Source organism: Papaver somniferum, chromosome 3 (assembly GCF_003573695.1).
Source record: "Papaver somniferum cultivar HN1 chromosome 3, ASM357369v1, whole genome shotgun sequence".
NCBI classification, from domain to species: domain Eukaryota; kingdom Viridiplantae; phylum Streptophyta; class Magnoliopsida; order Ranunculales; family Papaveraceae; genus Papaver; species Papaver somniferum.
The window spans coordinates 156,653,202-156,676,677 of NC_039360.1; positions in this window are offsets into that span (position 1 = coordinate 156,653,202).

Sequence of the window (23,476 nt, forward strand, 5' to 3'; positions counted from 1 at the left end):
GATTCGTGTCGTTCGTTTAGTTATTACATAACATAGCAATTGGTTGCACCAATTTTTTAAAATGCACATGTGTTTTATCGAGTTTATTTTAACATTAGAATGATCAACCACGTGTTACACTTTATAATATAACGTTACATATTGGCGTTACGAAATTAGCATAATATGTTTTTGTTCACCAATACCCGCCACCACCATAAAACCATATGAATCCATTTTTTTTATCCACCACCACCTAGTGACAGAGCCAAGGTTTGACTAACCTGGCTCTAACCCCTTAAATTTTTAATAGCTACATAAATTTTTAGTTTATTTTATAAGTTGTACTTTGTCCATATATATTTATGGTTTACTCCACCAAAGTTTCCATGTTTCTTTCAAAAAAAAGTAGGCCTCCTCATTGTCAATTTTTGACTCCACCACTGCCACCATTACTGCCGCCCACCCTATGTAGGTTGTTGGACGCGATTCTAATTTTCAATCACAAATGCCATGTATGAGGTTTAGATTGAACAAAATGTCGTCAATTGATTAGTTTCATTATTTTTTTCGTGTATATATTCTTTTTTTGTATTGAAATCAATTTTATTTTAACATTAAAAAATCATGATTTATATGATATAGTACCAAAGATGACAGGGGTACCATTTGGGTGATCCAACTACGATCATGAAAATATTGTCTTGTATGATATCATCCCTGAAATATATGGTACCTTCATTTATCAAAAGTGTTAAAAACAACCAACCACATCTTCCACACTACGATGTTATCGATGTTGTAACGACAACATAAAATTAATATTGTCCATCACTACTCACCAGCACTCACCGTCACTATTTCTTCCACCACAAATCAGGGGCGGAGCCAGGATTTTGAGGAAAGAGGGAGAAAAAAGTTCTTGGCAAGTTGGATACATGTGAAAAATGGACTTTGTATCCCATTTTACGATAAAAGAACAAAAATAAATATAATCGTGCTTGGCTCCGCCCTTAACCACCAACTAATCTTTCGGCCTTCACCTCTTTTACTACTCATTGTCGCCAAAAATGTCTATTGATATTATTTATCAAAAATTACTTATTAATAGAAATAAATATTATAATTATAAGTAAACATTTATAATTAAAAAATGATTAGTCATTTATTGTGAGCAATTAGTGAAACACTAATTAAAGAACACTTTATAATGAATAGATTATTTATTATGTGAAATTAGTTAAACACTAATTAATAAAGCAATTATGATATCTAAGTTAAATAAACCATCACCGTTGATTCATCTTTTCTATTAATTCCAACCAAGGTGGAACACTGGTTAGAGGCCACTCTTATGACACAATAGGTCATGAGTTCGTACATCTCTGTTATAGTTTTTGAAAATCCATATCTTGACTTGATTTTTCATTTTTCATTAATAATATTGGAATTAATGCCACGCGTGCGAGTTGTAGGGGGTGGTCAGGAGGACCACAACCCTTGATTTATCTTTGTCTGGACAAATCCTGACCACCACTAACACATGCAAACTTAGCCTAGCTTTGTTTTGTACTAATGAGATTTTATTTGAGGGAAATCACTTGTGTTCATATTATACTTGTTTGTCTAACTTTCTGATCTTCATAGTAATATTCTGAATCATGATTTGTATGGGCACTCTGTGTGGACGATGTTATTATTATTGATTAGGGTTGCTCTCGCGTCGTCTTCTCCAATCAATTTGGCGAGGTTAGAGTGACACTTGCTTCATGATGCATAAATAGCTGAATGATTAGTTTCTTCATGTTTCTTTCAACCTATATTCCTTCCGAACTATGAAGCATGTTAGTGATTACTTGAGAGTTATATGTTTTCATTGAGCACCCTTTTGGGATGATGTGCTCACTCGTCCCCATTTCAGTTTCAGTTACCAGAAGAAATGGTGCACGTGAAGATATTCGATTTCGTAGTTTAAAGCGTTACCGAACTGTGTTACATTTATGTATCTTTTGTATATGTGTATTCTTATTTATTGTATACAACCACTAATCTATGTAAAGATCATTTGAGAGTTATTCACTTATAAATATCATAGTGTTGGGTTCAAGTTGGTTTTAGTTCACATTATGTAATTATGATCCTTAATTGGTAATCTAGGTTTGATGCTTCAATTAGGTTATTAGCTTATAAGGTGATTAGGTTGGGGTGTCACAAGTTGGTATCGGAGCTCACTATTAAATCTTATAGGAATAGCCAGTGCTAGTTAATGAACTAGATTCGTTTAAAACTGGAATTGGGTTGTGGGATAAATCTTAATCGCGAAAAGCTATCAATAACTAAATGATTTATTTGATTGATTAATTTGTTTGTTTGGTTGTGTGAATATTTTATGAAGTAAAAATTGTAGGCTAAACCGATTACTTTATGTTTTTCAAAGAGATTAGAGAATAATTAGCCTAAAATTATGAACACATAGACAAGCAACACTAGAAAAAAAACGAGGTTAGTATATCTAATAAATCCCAAATTTATTTAGGAATTCATTGAGTACTTTGCTTTTATGTAGGGCCACTACTCTATTGAAATGGAATATTATTAATGCTTATCTACGGTTGAGTTTTGTAAATTAAACGAATGACAAATTAGAAATATATGTTTTGTGTTTAAATCAGATAGTTAATATAAAACTTACTAGATTAGACTTAACAAAGTGAAGATATATTGCATAAAATAAAAGAGTAAAATTATTAGGCTAGACTTAAGAACTTAATTTTTAATAATCTTATACTCAAATTATCTTTAGTCCAATACATGACTCAGTAAATCGTTAAAACAAAAGTTATACAAAAACACATGAAGTTATAATAATAGTATTTGGTTGCTTAATTCAATTTTAGATTTAAAAGAAAATAAATTCGTACATTAATATCATACTTTACATTAGTAGCAAAATCTAAGAAAAAAAACTATTAGGATATATTACAATTTTATGCAGACTCAAATTTAAATCATATTAAATTACCAAGCCGATATTTAACAAGATATAATGTACGAATCCAATATGAATAAACAAAATCAATTATAAAATTTTACGTGAATGTAGAGTTATATTTAGAAAACTTAGTGTACCAACTAGACTATCAACAAATCAATAACGATGATAATAAGAATAATGAGAATAACAACACGGTTGATAAATAATATTTATCTAATTGCATTAATAGCAAATTTATGCTAGATAATATTTGGAATAAGTTGTATATTGTATAACAATAAAATTAAAATATCAGATAATATAGATTGATGTGAAATCAATTTTGGAGTAGTTATATGGATAAATATACATAACAAAGATGAAACTACATCAAATCAATAAGTTAGTAAATATTAGACTATAAATATTAGCGGGGAGAACTTAGACATATTTATTTCTTAGAACATATATTATTGTAGTTGAACTTGAAGATACAAACTTTAGATCTTAGTTGTAGAGAGCCTTGTAAATTATGTTTCATTTCATGTTGCTTCGGTCAAACTCATGTGAAATGAGTTAGATTTCGTGCGACTGTAAGTATAAGCAGTACTTACATTGAGCGGTATATAGGTTTAATTTTCGAGGGAGAAAATTCTTATAAGGTGGGTAGAATGTAAGGATTCACAAGCTCGTCAACGCTATTAGACCGGTCAAGAGACGACCCAGAGATGATTTAGACGCATTGACTCGATAAGATAATGTAGATGTTAATTAATATAAATTAAACGAACAATAATTTGAATAAAAAACTACTATCGTTAGATAGATCTCGAAAAGCTAGGAGAAATGGACTACTCGAACGCGCCATTCATGCATCGGACGAAGAAGATATCGTCGAATTGTGAGAAGGGAAAAATAATCATTTTTACAAGTAAGTGCTATTAAAGCAATCGGATCTTCGCTCATGGCACCTCGGTCCTGCCCTTATCAAACCGAGTGGGTGTTGTAGTGTTTTCCTTTGGCCTTATCACCTAATCGCTTCGAAGAAGAATTCATTTTTCTTTTTTTCTTTCTTTTCGTTTTTTCTTTCTTTTCTTCTGTTGTTGTTCTGTGATGCGATAGTGAGATGATTTGAGAGGTTAAACAGAATATTGTGATCGTTAGGAGGTGCATTAGGTTATGGAGTAGTTGGTGGTGATGGTTTGGTTATCTGTAGTTGATTCAAACTCAAGAGAAGAGGTGAATTAGAGAAAGAAAAACTATGGTTTCTGAGAGATGGGATCGATAGAAGATTTATGTGATATTGAGAATGAAATTAAGTAATTGGTAACGTGTTTCGTGTATCGAGAGCAAAGAAGAAGATTTGATATTCAATTTTTGATTCACAGTGAAGGATTGAAGAAATTGGGGTTTCGAGGATGAACTCAGAGAAGCTGTAGAAGATGAAATTGATAATTAAGAAAGGGGATTTGAGATGGGTGTTGATCAATTGAGTGAATTAGGGTTAAGGATGAAGATTAATTCGAAGTTGAAGAAGTTAAGGTTTGTGAAGATGAGATTGTTTAAAGCTGCGGATATATTAGGGTTTGATTGTGTTTGTTGGGTGTCAATTCGATCATTGTGGATAACTCAAATGAAGTGGTAAGTTCAAATTAAGGTTTCATAATTAGTTTGTATTCAGTTTGTGTGTGTTCGAGTTTGAAATTGATTGTGTTGAGTGGTATGTTTATGAATGAGTCTGAGATAGAATTAGATATAACATGAAACTAGGATTGCAACTAGGGTTGAGTTGAAATACAGGAGGAAGAATTAGTTATTGTGGTGGTTTAGGTTTATAAAAGGATGTTGATGAAATTGGATTTCTAATAAGTTTGAGAAGATGGTCTGGGTGCATCTACTGAGAAATTGTTCTGCAGATGAGGGGTGTGGCAGAGATATATGAACTGTAAATAATGCTTTTGCACAATGAATAGAACTGAAATTCCAAGGATGTGAAGTTAGAGGTGATGTTGGTGCTTAGATTGAGTTCGGTGTATTAATGCGCAATTGAGGTTGGTTAAACTGATAATGGAAGTAAGTGTTGATGTTATTGGGTTATATGAGTTGTTGGTTTTGGCATTGTAATTGAGTTGTAAAATTCAGGGTTAGTAGTGGAGCTAATTATAGCTAGTGGTGTTGGAGATCTCACAAAGAGGATTGTTAAAATGAATGTACAAACCTGGAGTAGGTAATTCTATAGTGAGAATGAAGAAAGGTTAGAATGGTGATTTAGAGTTATAGATAGTGTTTGTTGTGACTCAGAGAGGTTGAATTGAATGGGTTTTGGTGGTTCTGGTATTATGGATTACTGGTGGTTAAAGTAATCGGAATTAAGTCCGCCTATGATAGAGATAAAATGAGTATTTCCCTGGGAGGATGTAACTGGTGGTGTAGAGTATTGTCGCATGTTGAGTTGGGAGAGTAGAAATTATGTAGGAATGGTGAGTGTAGAATCACAGTTGGATAATCTTTAAAAAGATGCATGTAACTCCCCAACCTAATCACCTGCTTAGCTAATAGGATTACAACCTAATTGAAGCATCATCTTAAGAAACTCAGTTACATAAGCTAAATCCAAAAACAAACCCATACACTATGATATTGTATAAATGAAGAACTCTCTTGTGATATAAATATATTAATGTTTTGTTTTACAGAGTAAATAAAGAAATAAAGATATATAAAAGATTCATAACATCTCTAACATAGCAAAAAGCTTTAAGCTACGATAACATATGTCTTCACGCACCATTTCTTCGCAACACTGAAACTGTAGTGGGAACGAGTGAGCACATCATCCCAAATGGGTGCCCAATGAAAACATATAACCTAGAAGTAATCACTAACATGCTTCACAGTTCTGCTAAAGAAAAATGATAAACATCTTTTACACGCAACATAGAGCAGAAGATTGCTTCAATTCATATCCCCAGATATTACGTCCATAGTGGTAATATCCGTGAAATATCACCTCCGGATGGATCTACGAGAAAAGAATTAAACAACCTAAACATATGTTATCCCAACCTCGTCTCACTCAATAAAGGAGAAGATGCTAGTAATAATTCCAGTCTTAAATGATAGCATGAATCCAGGAACCGTAAGATATTATCGTGGAATGCGTACACCTCATAAATCCCAATGCCACCATCTAAGTCTAGAATATAATAAGATTTTGATTACTATGACCTGACCCCGCACAACAGGTTCAAAAAAGGCCCAATCATTATTCGTAGACCGAAGTCACCGAATAATAACCATATCCAGTCATGAACCTAGAATTTCTTCCTAAGTCAAGATCATAGTAACCCAGTCATACTACTAAGACTGCACAATCAAGTATAATATGCACATGAATGACTTCTCCAAATAAAATAGTATAGATAATAATCAACCAGGGTAAAGCCGGACTACTAGGTAATAATCAACCGGGGTAAATCCGTACTACTATCTTAAGACAATAAAATGTAATAATAATCAACCGGGGTAAAGCCTGACTACTAGATAATATTCAAACAATGTAGCATTGCCCAACTCAAACTTAGCCAAGAGCTATGGGGAAACACAGACACTCTTCGCGAGAAAACCACCCAACTCATATTACACAACATACCCATTGAAATACAAAAAATATGCTTACAGAAAATAAAGACTCATCATGCCCGCAGATAAAGTAAACTTAATGATTACAAGAAGGTTACAGAGTTCCCACCTGATTTGATGACAAGCCACATGTACCTTGTATTCCTCAATCCACTAATTCATCCTTTGAATCGATCGTTGTTGATAATGAGTAATTGTTAATCACACAAGCACTCTAGGAAATTATCCAAACGGCTCATACAAGGCTCATATCATAATCTCATACAAGTCTCTAGTTATAGGCTTAGGTGAATAACTAACGGTTCTAGTTTTATTAATGGTTCTATAACATAGTAGTTAGTAATTTTAGTATGAAACAATATCTACATATTCAAATAGGGTCAAATTGGGTTTCACCAGAAATCCCTCGAAAAATCCTACAACTTTGCAGAAGGAACCGAAAGCTAATTCGGACCATAAATGGTCCAAAATCTCAAAATACCATTTCTGGCTCTAAGCCCAAACTCATTGGGCCTGATCCGGCCCGTTAAACCATCTCAGACCTAAACCTTTCTAATCTGGTCTGACTCTGTTGACTCAATGAATCGATTCAACTTGGTTGACTCGGTCATTTTCACAAACACTTGATATAGACAATTCTAAGCAACTTGTACACAGCACAAGCAGTCAAGTTTCGGGGTCTCTATAATTCTAAATTATGATCCAAATTGGGTAATATATAGCTCGTTAGAAAGGTGATAATCTGTTCTAAAACTTTGTAGTTATAACCGGAAGCCAATTCTGTCCCAAAAATACCTATAAAACCCCGTTTAGTCGCTTACTCACCACTGCTTCCAGAAATTCAGTCACGACGGTGCAACTTTGAAAATTCATAACTAAATCCCTACTTATCCAAATCAAACAAACTACGGATCTATAGAAATATGAGAGACTCATCTATAAGTCTAATATATATGAGACAACTAATTTACGGTTTAACTCTATCAAAAACATGCAAGAAAGTAAGGCAGAGACACACAAAAAACTCACATAAAATCATAATTAACATGCATATTTATATGATTGATTTTACACCATTTCCAATAAATAATTACTACCCAATCGTCAAAAACATACTGGGAATGGATTAAGTGGTTTGCCTTGATTGTATTAGCTAGGTTGCATCATCAACACAACATCATCAATCATCATCACTATTAATTAATCATCTTTGCTATCAAACCCAACTATTTTTATTAATTCTATCATGATTCTTCTCCATGGAAACATCATTAGTAAAAACCCTCTCTTATTTCTACTCTCCTTTTGCCTTTAATCCTTTATATACTTCCTATATACATCTAAGATGATTTAGTTCTCAAGAGACTCTCGAATATCCAACCCTAACACCACTCTCCACTATTATCACTACAACTTACTATCTTCCTCTCTATCTTTAACTCTCTACTAAAATACTTCTCTCCCAAACCTTATTCTCTCGCTCACTAGCTCCCTGTCTTCATATCTTTCTCTTCTTATCACTGCAACTAGGTGATGTAAGAATATTTCTACACATAGAAATATTTCCTTGGGCCACGTAATAATTTTGGTTAATTATAGAATATTGCTAACTTATGTCGGTTACCATTTCTGGGATTATTTCCTAATATCTCTTCTTTGATGGACGGTCGAGATCTAATGCTATTAATTAAAGCCTAGGAACTTGATCCTCCTTCTACCTATAAGAGGAACACAATAGTTATCGGTATTGGGTTCGGAGAATTGATTATTCATAACGTAAGAGGTGAAGAAGGAGAAACCATGACCTCCACAAGGTATTACCACTGCTACTGAGATCATCGGGGATGTACTACGGATTAACGCTAACAGGTATTCCGTATAAACTATTCTTGTATATAATTATCGTGTGATTATCATGAAGTTCAACGATCCTAAATTAAGTATCTATAAAATTAAATCTTATAGTTGGCATATAGAGCTTGTATTTAGAACTCATGATCGTCCGTTAATCATATGCAATAATAAAATAAAATTGGGTTTGATATATTTGGTTTTCCCCTTCTGTGAACATAATCGTTCTTATGGAATTGCATTACTTTTCACATCTAATTATCTTGACCCATATCATGCTCACACTTCATGTTCATGTTTGATTTTTTATTATCTCATCAAAATCAAATCGGTTGAAAATTATGGTATAATGTAAAATTTAAGATCTTGTGGCCATTATCACTTATGATTTTCTTGTATACTTTTATATTACCTTCTTAATTTTGGAAGAAAATATATTTCAACATTAATAACCTACTTAATTTTGGAGGAAAATATATTTTAATTTAATACTAATGTCCTACCGTTTATTTCATATAAATAAGTTAATATATCTTGCTTATTGAGTTTATTTTTGGCCTAATGGCTTTATTTTTGGCATGTAAATAAAAGAAAATCATTTTAAAAATATTATTTTTTTAAATAATGGCATATAATGAGCATATGAGGTAATAATGAACGTAATAATGATGATAAATGAAATGGAAGAATGTCGACATCATGAAGTCATAAACATGCATAATTGTTCCACTAAAGTCCATATATTCTACTTGTCTTGTATGTGAAAGAAAGGTAAATTGGAGATATGATATAAATGAGAAAATATTTATTGGGCATTATATCTTTATGGCATGAATCAATAAGTGCTCCAAAGCAAATGAAGATAAACATAATATTTTCATCACGTGAATGGTTATTAAGACATTAAAAATTGGAAACATTAATATTTTCTTGTGGGCATGTATACGTGTTAGTTAATATTAAGATAGCGAGACAGTATTAATTTTAAAACTAATGAAACCAATTTTTTATTGTAAATTAACGTACGCTTCCGCTTTATCGAAACACTAACACGATCTTTTATCGAGTTTCATTATAAATTTTATGATCAAAACCATTTTTTGACACCATTAAATTTGTGTGTGCATTATGATATGGTTTGTGTATGTGCTTGTGCGTTATGATATAGTTTCTCTCACATTATTATTTTTCTTTAAATTTTATGGGATTATACTTAAAATTATTATGGGACTCTTTAGTTATCACCACAATGATACTAGAGTGTTATATCTCAGTATAATCATAATGTTATTACAAGCATGAATTTGCAAACTGTAAAGTGTAGGTTTAGCAGTTATCGACATCATGTGATAATGACATTATTTTAGTTGATTGGCTATCACCACAGTGACGTCAAATCACTTTTGGTCATGATCAAAATTTTATCAAATGCTTGTAATCCTGTTTTTCTTAAATATATCAGAACAAAATTTATCCACAGGAAATTGGAGTTCACATATTTAAGAAAACACTGATTGATATGATTGTTGATCATATGGATATGAACTGATTTGAATCTTGAGGGTGTCTAGTGTCATTATGTTTCACTTTTCTCCCAATGTTGACGATAATTTTAGTTGTACGTATAAAATTATTGTGCTTAAGATTCTTAGGCCATAATTCTTTAGTTATCACCATAGTGATACTAGAGTGTTTTATCTTAGCAATAGTAATAATTTTATTGTAAGCACGTATACGCCAAGCCGTAAAGGAAAGATTTAGTAGTTATTATGGCATTTTTGAGTTGTTTGGCAATCACCACATTGATGTCAAATAATTTTTTCAGTCATAATCGTTATTATGTCAAGTGCTTATAATGTTGTTTTTCTTAAATGTATTAGAACAACAATTACCCACAGGTAATTTGAGTTCACATGTTTAAGATAACATTGAAGTGTACAATATATGATCATACATTATGGTAATTAAATAATTGGCACATGATTAAACGTTATTTCTTAAAAGTGCATAAAAGAAAATTTACATAAGTTAACTCATTATCGAGTTGAGTAAACTATTACGATTTTTTTTCTTCATATTTTCATGAATATTTTTATTATGTTATCTAAAACTTATTGCATCCTCTATGAAATTGAGGTTTTTTTTTTGATAAATTTCTCCATATTTATGAAAATGATATTCAATGACTATTTAACACCTTTCATATTAATTCATTATATATTCGTTATTTATCATGATCTTTAAGTATGTACCATATTTAAATGAGCGATGCATCAAAGAATTTTTCTTCAACGAAATTTCATTGTTGAATTATACTTATAGACTTGATTAATGCTCGATTTTGTTTTACAAAAAGTTCATTATGTTTGGTCATTTCAATTAAAGGGTGTTATTATTTTTAAAATTTATGTATGATGACATGCCTTTAAGTAAAGGTTTATGATTAATGTTTTAGGGTTACTCATAATTGTTTATAATCGACTAATTTTATGATCAGATCAAGTATGTACATATCATTGAGTGGGACTGTGCAATATCACAAGAAAAGTTAGTGTGATATTTTCAATTGTACATGTTTGCGGGATAGTTTAGTTATCACCACAGTGATACTATGCTCTTATCTAGTAAGTGTTGTATATTTTGAGTCCTCTTAGTTTGATTTAACGATTAGAACAATGCTGCTCACAAGTAGTTTTTCTTCACACGTTAAACAAGTATTAAGGTTATCTAAATGTTTCATATACATGTGAAATAATAGCCACCCACAGGTGACTACAATTCACATTATATTAGGTTGAACATATTTAGAATTATTGGAGTTTGTTAATACATTTTAGGACGTGAGTTTCCCACAGGTGATTCTAGTTATGGTATTAAACAAACATAATGTTGTGTGTATGAGAAGGTAAAATATGTACTAATGTTTTTCATGTCTCACATTGTTTCTTGATAAGGTTTTACCCACAGGAGAATCTTATTGAAGGTATGTAACTATTGTAAGCTTAATTGTCATTTATCTCTATTATAAATTTCAGCTTTTGTTCTTATTAATTGTAGATTATGATTATTTTGTAGACTTTTAATGGTCCAATTTTTGGAAGATAAAATTATTTATCACCTAATGATTTTTCGCGTTATTATGTAGATCTATCGATTGCATTATGAATCTCAATCCATTGATGTTTTATCGAACATTTATTATTGAAATTGAGAGGCAATTATAGATAAAGTGAAAAATCATAAAGTCTGACAAAGGTGGTGAATATTGTGAAAGGTATGACAAAACAAGATAATATCCTAAATCTTTTGCATAGTATCTTCAAAATTTCGGAATTGTTTCTCAGTACACAATGCCAACTTATCCTTGGCGTAATGGTGTATATCAAAGGGATAAATAATACTTTTATGAAAATGGTTAGAAGCATGATGAACCATGCATAATGGTTATACATTTGTGAATGTTTGTTATTTCTGTAACTGTGTAATTTAAATAGATTTCCGTTAGAGAAGTTTCAAAGACACACTTTGGACTAGAAAGGCTGGAAACCTAGTTTAAATCACCTATAAGTTATGGTTGTTCAGTTGGAGGTGAGGGCTTACATTCCAAAGAATGAAAATTGGATTTGAAAACTATTACTGGATCATTGGTTTTCCTAAATAATCCAAATGGTATTCATTAATATTCTAACCGAAGTATGAGATTTATTTAAATCGTAAATATAAATTTATTAATGATGGCATAATCAGTGGGAGTACGTGGATATATTTGTTCAAGAAATCATGATACTGATCCCTTTATTTAAGATTTCTACAGTTATTGTGAATCTTCTCATTATCAGAATGTTAGATAATGAAAGCCCACAAATTACTGATTCAATACTCCATAATATGCCAATAAAGAATTTTTTTGATAACAACATGAACCAGCATTAAGAAGGTCTCAACAGAGATTGAAAGAAAGTTATTCATGTTGTTTCAGTGATTTTCTTACAAGAATTTATTACATTTTGATATGGAATGGCAAAGACTCGGTTTTAGGTTCACAAATATTATGTGTAATAATTTTGATTAATGGATTGATGCTATGTGAGCAAAAATCAGTGGTTGAAAGTCAAGTCTCGGATATTGTTTAATTGCTCAAAAGACACAAATCATTTGTATGAAAATGGGTCTTTTTGACCTAATACGACTGTAATAGCAATTTTAAACGGTATAAAGCAAGAATTTTTTCCAAAATTTTTACTCCGAAGCGATGCATTGATTATAAATAAGTTTTTCTCTCGTGTCAAAGAAAGACTTATTCAGAATTGTCATAGTATTATTAGTAGCTCAGTATGACCTAAGAGTTTCATTAATTAAATGTGAAAATAACCTTTATTAATGATAAATTTTAGTCTACAAATTTTAGAAATCAGAGTATGAAATTTAAGCATCCTCCCATAATGGCATATGAAATTCAACAAAACTATAAATGTTTCAAGTTTTGGACGAATATTATTACTGATTTATGCATATACCTCAAGATCAGTGGGAGAATTTCATACTCTTGGTCTTGTATTTTAAGACGTACTACCTACGAGTAGTGATCTTGACTTTATGCATATCTCTATAGTTTTTTGAAGTAAAGGATATGAATGAAGCTTACCATGTGATAGTAATATCATATGGATTAATAAAGCTCTCATATAAGGCATATATCGAATATTCAAGAAATTTTGAGATAATAACATATTTAACATATTTTATTTCATGTTGGATAGAAGATATAAATTTAATCTTCATTACATCTTAATTCTGATATGAAACTTATAACAAGTTGTTGATATGTTAAAGAATCGAAGAAAAAATTACAGGAAAGCTATCAAGAATTTTGAGATACTATTTTAACTTCTGTCTTATAATTAGTTAGCAAACCAACAAGAGTTTATTGGGTTTTTGTTTTTTTTTTCAAACTTCAATTTTTATGGATGTATGGATTCTATAAAGGAAGAATCCATTAATACTAGTCCCACAATTGAGTTTGAATATTTATGACTGTGATACTTAGAGACTTAAGGTTTTTCTCGACATTGCTGAAATTTATCGTCTTAGTTTCGCAGCATTAAAGCACGATATGATACAAAAGGAACAAAACACATGAACCTTGAGTATATATGCATGAATCAAGAAATTCAGAAACAATAGTTGTCCATGTATCAGTTAAGCACAATTGCATTGAGAGGTGTACTTATTGAACAATTACATTTTAAGAACTCTTAGAAAAGAATAAAATCTTAGGTCTGTGGGAGTAATTGATTATTAAATTCAGCTAATTTATGTGCCTGCTTTTGAACACTTTATGAGCTCTTATTAATGTCGCTCTGAATTATTTCTGTATCCATGTTTAGTATACACTTATGTAAACGGATGAATGTTAACAGAAATTGTCTTTCGTTTGAAGACATCACTGGACCATTATGATATCCCAATTTAAGGCCTAGTTAAGTAAGTTATTTGTGTTGTGGTACATGGAAGGGAACATGTTGATAACAAGACAACGTGCAACCGCTATAACTCGCATGATTAGCTTAGTTGGCCAAGGTATTACATTAACCTTTAAATTTTGTTAGCAATTACGCGCGCATTATGTTTTTCTACGATTAACCGTTAAATAAATTATCATACGGACCAGTGGGAGAATGTAAGAATATTTCTACACATACAAATATTCCCTTGGGCCACGTAATAATTTTGGTTAATTATAGAATATTGCTAACTTATGTCGGTTACCATTTGTGGGATTATTTCCTAATATCTCTTCTTTGATGGACGGTCGAGATCTAATGTTATTAATTAAATCCTAGGAACTTGATCCTCCTTCTACCTATAAGAGAAACACAATAGCCATCGGTATTAGCTACGGAGAATTGATTATTCATAACGTAAGAGGTGAAGAAGGAGAAACCATGACCTCCACAAGGTATTACCGCTACTACTGAGATCATCGGGGATGTACTACGGATTAACGCTAACAGGTATTCCATATAAACTATTCTTGTATATAATTATCGTGTGATTATCATGAAGTTCAACGATCCTAAATTAAGTATCTATAAAATTAAATCTTAAAGGTGATACAGGTGAACAATACATAAAGAGTTAATCTTCCCTGAAAATTTGTTTTTAAAACTTATTAAGTGTTATAGGGCATGTGGCCCATGGATGTGCGGTCCATTAGATGACTAGGTTTTTCCCTTTCCTATATATAGAGAACATTGTATTATGTAATCCCTGATGCCTCTTTATCAAATAAGAAGTTCTTATCCTTCTTTATCTTTATCTCTATCTCTTGCTTTAACCTAATCGATACTACAAAACGTTATCATGCACGAAGCTGTACCGCGGAGCTATATGGAATCATCGTCAAGCTAAGTTTTTTTCTTCCTTTGATTGTGGCAGATTTGATTTAATTTAATTTAATTTAATTTAATTTAATTTAATTTATGGGGAAATGGAAATATGTTGATTTGATTTGTACTAATGATGAAAGAAAATCTGTGACGTTAATGGGTGAAAGATGGGACGAAGGGAATCTGCTGATTTGTACTAATGCCAAAGGAAATCTGTTGATTTGATTTGTCGAGCTAAAGTTGGATTATGTTCTGATTCTTCCTGCTATTCCTTAGGATCGTAAGGTATATATCGACACAATTTTTTTTTATCTCTTTGAATCAGGCGACTGGGTTGTGAGTTGTTTTCACCGTTTAATGTTAATGAATTTTGGTTGGTGCAAGTCTGATTTTTCTTTGCCTTTTTTCTAAATTAAATGATTGGTTTGTCGGCCATGACTATTTGATGTATATGTTGTACATGATGCTGATATATATATTTTTTTTATTTTTTCTATAAAATCATCATGTTGTGTTTTTACTTAATTGTCATCCATGATATGTATGATGCCGTGTGGTATGAGACTGTGAATATATAAATATGATGATTTGTTTGAACTATATTGATTGGTTGATTTGGTTTAATTTATTGGGCATAGTAGTATACTATTAGAACCTAATTATCTCACCACTTGTTTATTTCTCCTATAGATTTCTTGTCTGTTAATTAACCTTAAGTGGTCCATTTTTTTATGAATCATAAGATGTAGTGACGTATGATATTCCAAGATTCTATGTTGTTTGTGATCATCTTTGCTATGATGAATATAGTGCCTTATATTTATTTATTTTTATTTTATTTTATTTTTATATTTAAAGATATTCAAAAATAAATAATTTTTTTAAAGAAAGAAAGAAAAAAAAGTCGATTGTTTTAGTGTTCTGTGTGTATGCATTTTGTTGGTGACGATTCGTTTTTTTTTTTTTTTGAGTATTTGGCCGTTTCATTTTATGATTAATTGAATGGGATTCTTGATCTATGATTACTAAGTATACCATAATAGAATTTGATGTTATGCTGTATAATTTTGTATTGTTTTCATTTCTTTCCATTTCGCGGAAAATGTTATGAAATTTCACTTTTATGTCCCGTAATTTCCTTTTGTAAATTTCCGTAACGTCTGCATTGTTATAATGAAACATCTATCATTTTAGCTAGACTATTTAGTTTCTCACAAAAAAATGAAATAATGTTAATTACTATACAATTTGAACTTACCAAATTGAAAAAATAAATAAAAATGAATGAATTAATTAATGTTAATTACTATATAATATTCATAATTATATTCCACTCATAAATAAGATTAATAAACTATTAAAATATATTCATGCAATAATGCAAAGTCAAATATAAAGATAATTATTTATTTTCCACAAATACATTCATGCACATGCAAATACAATTAAAATATATTCATGCATTCATGCAAAGTCAAATATAGGGATATTTATTTAATTTCCATAAATACATTCATGCACATGCAAATATAATTAAAATAATAATAATTAAAATGTATCCATGCATTCGTGCAAAGTCAAATATAGGGATAACTATTTAGTTTCCACAAACACATTCATGCACATGCAAATACAATTAAAATATATTCATGCATTCATGCAAAGTCAAATATAGCGATAACTATTTAGTTTCCACAAATACATTCATGCACATGAAAATACAATTAAAATAATAATAATTAAAATATATCCATGCATTCATGCAAAGGCAAATAGAGATAAATATTTAATTTCCACAAATACATTCATGCACATGCAATATAATTAGAATAATAATTATAATTATTTGGTATAATATCACACTTATTTAAAAATAATGTCATTCAATTGTTTGTTTTAATTCCTGTGAAACCAAAACATTAAACTGCACTATTGCTTTTTTTTTTGAATGGGCATGTAACTTTCCATGGGCCGTGAACACTTTATGACCTTAAAGAGTTAACACTACTAACTGGATCATCATAATTTGGCCCTTAATCGGGTTATGAGCTTTTTTAGTAAGGTCTTTTTCCAGTTGGACCTAACTCGACGCAAAAATGACATTTTGGACTCAGAAGTACTTGAGCATCATTATTGTGCATTTGAGGTGGAAATCATTTCTTTGAAAAATAATAAGGAATATATTCCCTCATACAACTTTATGCCAATAACAACGCACTGTCTAAAAGGTAGAGCTACATATTCCCTTGTGTTTCTGAACACATGCATCCCAATTTTTGTGGGAAAACTCACAAAAGTGATATGACTCAGATTTTTTTTCTCCCTCTTCCATTTTTTTTACTTCATCCATAAACTAATGAACCAGTATATGTTAAAGTATCAACAAGAGATTCACTGTCTTTAGTAGGCTATTCAACCTAAAGTAAATGGTTGACATTCAAAATGAGATTCTCTTGACCCGTTGAGATGAAGAAATTTCTCAAATTAAGTTAATCGTAGAATAATTGGAAATAATAAGAACCCCGAAGTAATGAGGGCTAGACGTACTAACACAAGTGAAGCATGTGAAAGGAGTTGGGAATGAATCTTCTTACCGGTATTGGTACAAGCAATGCAATGCGGGTACCATAATAGCAACCAATTTTCACTGGAAAGGTCATACTTTAGACATCAACTCTAATGACAAGAAGAACTTTGCCTGGCCAATTGACTATTTATTTGAATTAGATCTAATGTTTGTGCTTATGGAATGAAAAGTCATCATTCCCTCGAGACATAAATTCTCTATAGCACTTGAGGTATATCCGGATGAAAAGTATATCATCCTCCCTGAAACGTAACATATATTCACTCTAAAGTACTTGAGTTGAATTTCATTTTTGTTACTAATAAGGCCACACCACTTATTTAATATCTCAAGACTCAATGTCTAACAGATAGTGGTTTTCCTCCCACCAGCTTAAGGAATTTAAACTAGTTGTTGAATTATTTTCTTATAATGTGACTACGAGGGTTGGATCATCGAGCGCAACATTGCTCAAAATTTGTTTTCAAGATAGAACAAAGACGTCACAAAATCTCTACATGTACCGAGAGATAATCACACCTTGTTAAATTCCAAAGAAACCCATGCAAATGGATATCATGTGGAACCTCACAGTGATGAGGATGTAATTGATTGCATCTTTTATAACCTTTAATGAATATGGAAGGAAGCATATTCTTAGAGAAATTTATGAGTCGATTTGGTGAAATGTAAATCACTAATATTTGGATATTGAATCCATATTGACCCCGAGAATGAAATATTGGGTATTGACTCATACAGACTTTGGCACAACTATAAAGCTACTTTGGTTGTGACCTGATGATAATTTTGAAAGGACTCAAATGTACATCACTTTATTTGAGTGAACGAGACAATGAAAAAAAGATTGACAAAATGTGAAGTGACGACATATCTCTCAACAAGTGTTTTCTAAAGTACTAGATTCACAACCCCCCATTCCCATTGTGCTTTTAAGTAAGAAAGCATATCACACATTTTACAAAGTCTTCAGTAAAGTAAGACCGAGACCATCCTAAGAAGAAAATTGAAAACAATCCAAATTACAGAGAAAATAAGGTGAAATTTAGAAAAATATTCATGCAGAATGCGGACCATTAAAGTGACTTATGGCTCTGGTGAATGTTCTGACATTTTGAACTAGTTATAGTTCCCAAGAAATTTGCGTTTAAAAACTCCTAGCACATATTACACAATACAAAGTGCAAAGGCTCACCACCCTTACTAATGCTAGAGAATTTACATCAAAAGGACTTGATGAATATTGATGTCTAATAGGATCAATATAGAGCATCTTATACCCAATGGTCTCGCAGAGGCTACCATCAAAGGTTACATATGGTGCCTAAGGAATAGGTTATGCGTACCAACCTATCTTTTATTGCTTTGGGGATATGCAATATTATACACATCTTACTTAATTCGTTTTTAGAACCCAATATTAGTCAACCTTTTCTGCGTACCAGTTGGTAACTGGATTTAAGCCTGACATTCGTGTTCTTACGCATTTTTGGTTGCATTATATATGTGTCATTACGACTCCACATCGTACTATGATGGGTCTTCAAAACTGTTAAGTAGTTATGTTGGAAATAAGTTCCCAACAATTATCCGCATTTTAAAACTTTTGGCAGGAGATCTCTTACCGCTAGATTTGCGAGTTATCAATTTAATGAGACAGTCTTCCCATCATTAGGGGGAGATAAGAAAAATTATTTTCTAATTAAGGAAACGACAGGAATTTTCGTGGTGTGTTCCCACTGTATCTCATATTGATTCTTGTACTTCACAAATGTAAATGTGAAGTGATAAAGAATATTCGATTTTCAGAATGTACACTGATGTTGCTAAAGTGATGAGATCACACATACCAGCTGCAAACCTACCTGCAAAGTTACAAATCCTCAATATGGGATATACACCATAAACTAAGGTGTTGCAACTATACTAAGTGGAAGTGTGGTTGAGGCCGTGGCTCCATAAAGGAAGTTGGAGAGACCACTTGGTTCGATCAATCCTCACATAGAAAGGAAGTAGGTGAGTAAGGCACAAATTATGTATATCATAAGAAATCATATCATAAGATTGTCTCTGAATATGTCCGTGAATCAAACTGGAGGAAGCTCCGAAGTTTTAAACGATTCTAGAGAACAATGAAATACTGACGGATTATGAGAATGCACATGAGTCAATGGAAGGATCATGCGTGCACAGTGATGATACAATCCATAAATAGTTGCTCCAGAAGTAGAGCACAATGAGATCGAACTATGCTTTATTTTGATTAATTTCAAATAAATGGCATATTTGGCCTAAGCAATCCAGGTGGAACTTAGTTCTTTGAAAAAATATATAGGTATTTGGTGTGGTAGTGCTAACCAACCAAGTGTAAAGCCTATTGGACATACATGATTAATTTGTCACAAAGCATAATGAGAATAAAGCAGTCTTAAAGTATAAAGAATCACCTTGTGGCGCGAGATTTCTTACAAACCCCTGGATCTCTTACTCTTTTGAACATCATAATGTTCAGTTAATTAGTTTGCTTGGTAGTTTCAAAAGAACTTGAAACATAGTAGATGTGGTTATATCTCTGGATATTTAGGATCAAAGATATTTGCAAAAGTGCATGATGGCCTTTTGCTTCCCAAGTCGAATGACTCTAAACCACGGAGTGAGTTTGCAGTTACACTGAACACTCACTTATTGATTTAAACAATCAGGCGGATGTGGTATACCCGTCTAAGTGACTATTTTATTGGGAAGGGATAAACAAGTAAGGTTTCGTGCCATGCGTATTAAATAAGTTCCTGATTCAGTATTATAGATATCTATGTCGATGGTATGGACATGATAAGTACTCTTAATGGAATAAGAAATCTTACAAGCTATTTAAAATCTGAATTTGAGATGAAAATCCTGGGAAATCTCGATCTTATCTATGTCCTAAACTAGATGACCGAGATTGTGGTATATTATTCCACCAGTTTTCATATGTCCATTGTCAGGAAAATTAACAAGGAAGTGCATGCTACTAGCACTCCCACGGTTAGTCGAGTTTCAAATGTACATAAATGACCAATTCGTATAAAGGAAGATGACGAAGTTGGGTCGAGAGATGAACTTTCCTTATCTAAGTATAATAGACGCATTATTGTACTTAGCATAATATAATCGACCAAATGTTACATCCTCAATGAACTTGTTAGCTAGTTAGATATAGCTCAGCGCCAATGCAACGTCATTGGAATGGTATAGTGAATGTAATCATGTGCTTAAAAGTAACCATTGACATAAATTTATTTTTATCCATGCAAAGACATAAAACGGAATGCTAACGAAAGTGCAATCCAAAGGTTGTTGATTATAAAGGAACAATGATCTCTTCTCCAACAAAAGTAATCAGGGGGAGATATGGTAGACTATTTTCTAAGTCATTACCGATATTCAGTTTTGAAAAGTACATGACTAAAGGAAATGTCAGGAACAACTCTGAAAGTAATCAGGGGGAGATGTCGACATCAAGGGGAGGATAGAAGGATATGATGTCGACATAATTTACTTCGAAATTGAAGCTGTGTTGTACTCTTTTTCCCTTCAATGGAGAATAGTTTTTCCCAAAGGGTTTTTGTTACTCGACAAGGTTTTTAGCGAGACAATACTAAAAGCATCAAGTATGTTGAACGTTGAAGACATAAAGATCGCGTTGATATTATTGAAAATATCTGAATCAAAGAAATGAAACACGATAGTCTGTTAAGCAACGTAACTTCCAGAATCAACAACAGGGTCTTATAAACATTCAAGTCACCAAAGTAAAGTGTGATAAACTCCTTTTGACTGTATTAGACTAATGAAAATTGTCTAACATCAGGGGGAGCATCTAATGGTGTTTTGAACTATTTTCCTTCACCGAGGTTGCTTTTCCCCACAAGGTTTTGTTACTCGGAAAGGTTTTTAATGAGACAACAACAAACACCGGGAAGTAATTTCCCAACTAAGGCTATTGCCTTTCCCACGAGGATTTTCCTCCTAAGGATTTGTGAAGCAATTAGTCAACTTCAACGGAACAAAGTGATCACCTGCAACTGATCACCTTTACTTGCATCTGTCACGTTGTACTCTTTTACCTTCGTCAAGGTTTTTCCCCAATGGGTTTTCCTTGTCAAGGTTTTAATGAGGCAACATATTCGAGTCCATCTATGTTCTAAGTTTACTTAATATTGTACTCTTTTTCTTTAGCTCAGGTTTTGTCCCTCTGGGTTTTTCTTGGCGAAGTTTTAACGAGGCAATTAACTTAGACTCGTCGATCTTTGAAAATCGTATTACATGTGATGAACTACATGTAAATTATGTAACAACATGTGAAGTACTACATGTGAAGAGTTTTACCAAGGTTTTATCCCACTGGGGTTTCCCTTGTCAAAGTTTTAATGAGGCGATTGATTTTGGCACAAGTCATCAAGAAGAGGATGACATTTGAAGAACTACATTCAAACCACTATATGTGAATTACTATGTATAAATCTTTGTTATTGAACCGCACAAGGGGGAGTGTTATAGGGCTTGTGGCCCATGGATGTGCGGTCCATTAGATGACTAGCTTTTTCCCTTTCCTATATATAAAGAACATTGTATTATGTAATCCATGATGCCTCTTTATCAAATAAGAAGTTCTTATCCTTCTCTATCTTTATCTCTATCTCTTGCTTTAACCTAATCGATACTACAAATTTTGTTTTTAAAACTTATTAAGGTATTACTATTCAATATCTAGAGAATACTAAAGGGTAGACATTTACTAATGAAAGGTTCCATCAAAACAGAGGTCCGGTCAACAAAGTCAACGATAACATTTATAGTCAAGTCAACGATCCCGGTCAACAAAGTTTAACCGATTTCTATCCATCTTCCAGGTCTCGTATCTTCTTCGTCTGGTATCCGATTTACGCGTTTGAGTAGTCCATTTCACATAACTTTTCGAGATATATCCAATGGTACTAACTTCTTAGCTAATTTATTATATTATGAATTTCTACTAATTAATGTTCGTATTTAATTAGTTGAGTTATTATCGGCTGAATCGTCTCTTGACTGGTCTAATAGCGTTGACAAGCTTGAGGGTCCTTACATTCTCTCCACCTTATACCATTTTCGTCCTCGAAAATCGAATCATCCTTCTGGTCTTCAGAATTCCCCACCTGATAGAGAAATACTATCTCTCGACTTAATGCAAGTATTGCTCATACTTACATACACGCGAATTTCAAATTCATCTAACATGACTTTGAAAATACAAAGATATAAAATAGAAAAATCTTATTAAAATTTAGTCAAATCTAATTATGTTATACTAGATTAAGTAATCCATTTATTTATCTTAATAAATGAATTCTAAATTTTAATTCTAAATTTTGTAGTATAACTAAATAGTTTTTAGATTTTTCTAGGTGATTATAATTCCCAAAATTACTATAAAATTATAATTTCAAATACTATTTAAGAATAGCTTTAATATGGTAAAAAAAATATTCAATCACTACCCAATTTACTATTATATAAATGCTATTGTATTTATTTGTTTATTTATTTATTATTGTCACCCATTATTGGCTCACCTAAAGAGTAGCTAAGAATATTCAAGATAAATTTTTTACTAGACGTAAAATTATTTATATTTTTATGTGATAACTCACACTACATCTTATACAAACTATTTGGTCAAAGGATAAATTTTAATTATTGTTAATATTGTTATATAAGTAAGTTATCTATTTATTAGGCTTAAAGTTAACCGTAATTAATTATTAAGTCCAAATTTAATTTACTTACAAAGACTAGTTTATCCTTAATATTATACTTTATCTAATTAACCTTTCAGTTGTAATACTAATGAGAATTACATTTTGCTAGCACTATTATACAGTGATGATCCAAAAGATATTTACAATAACTTTAAATTTTATAATAATTATTAAATTATATTATTACTTATTTTTATCTTATCAAAAATTATGGTCATAATTATATTATCATCTTCGTTATTGTTTTATCAAACTTTTCCTATTTGATTAC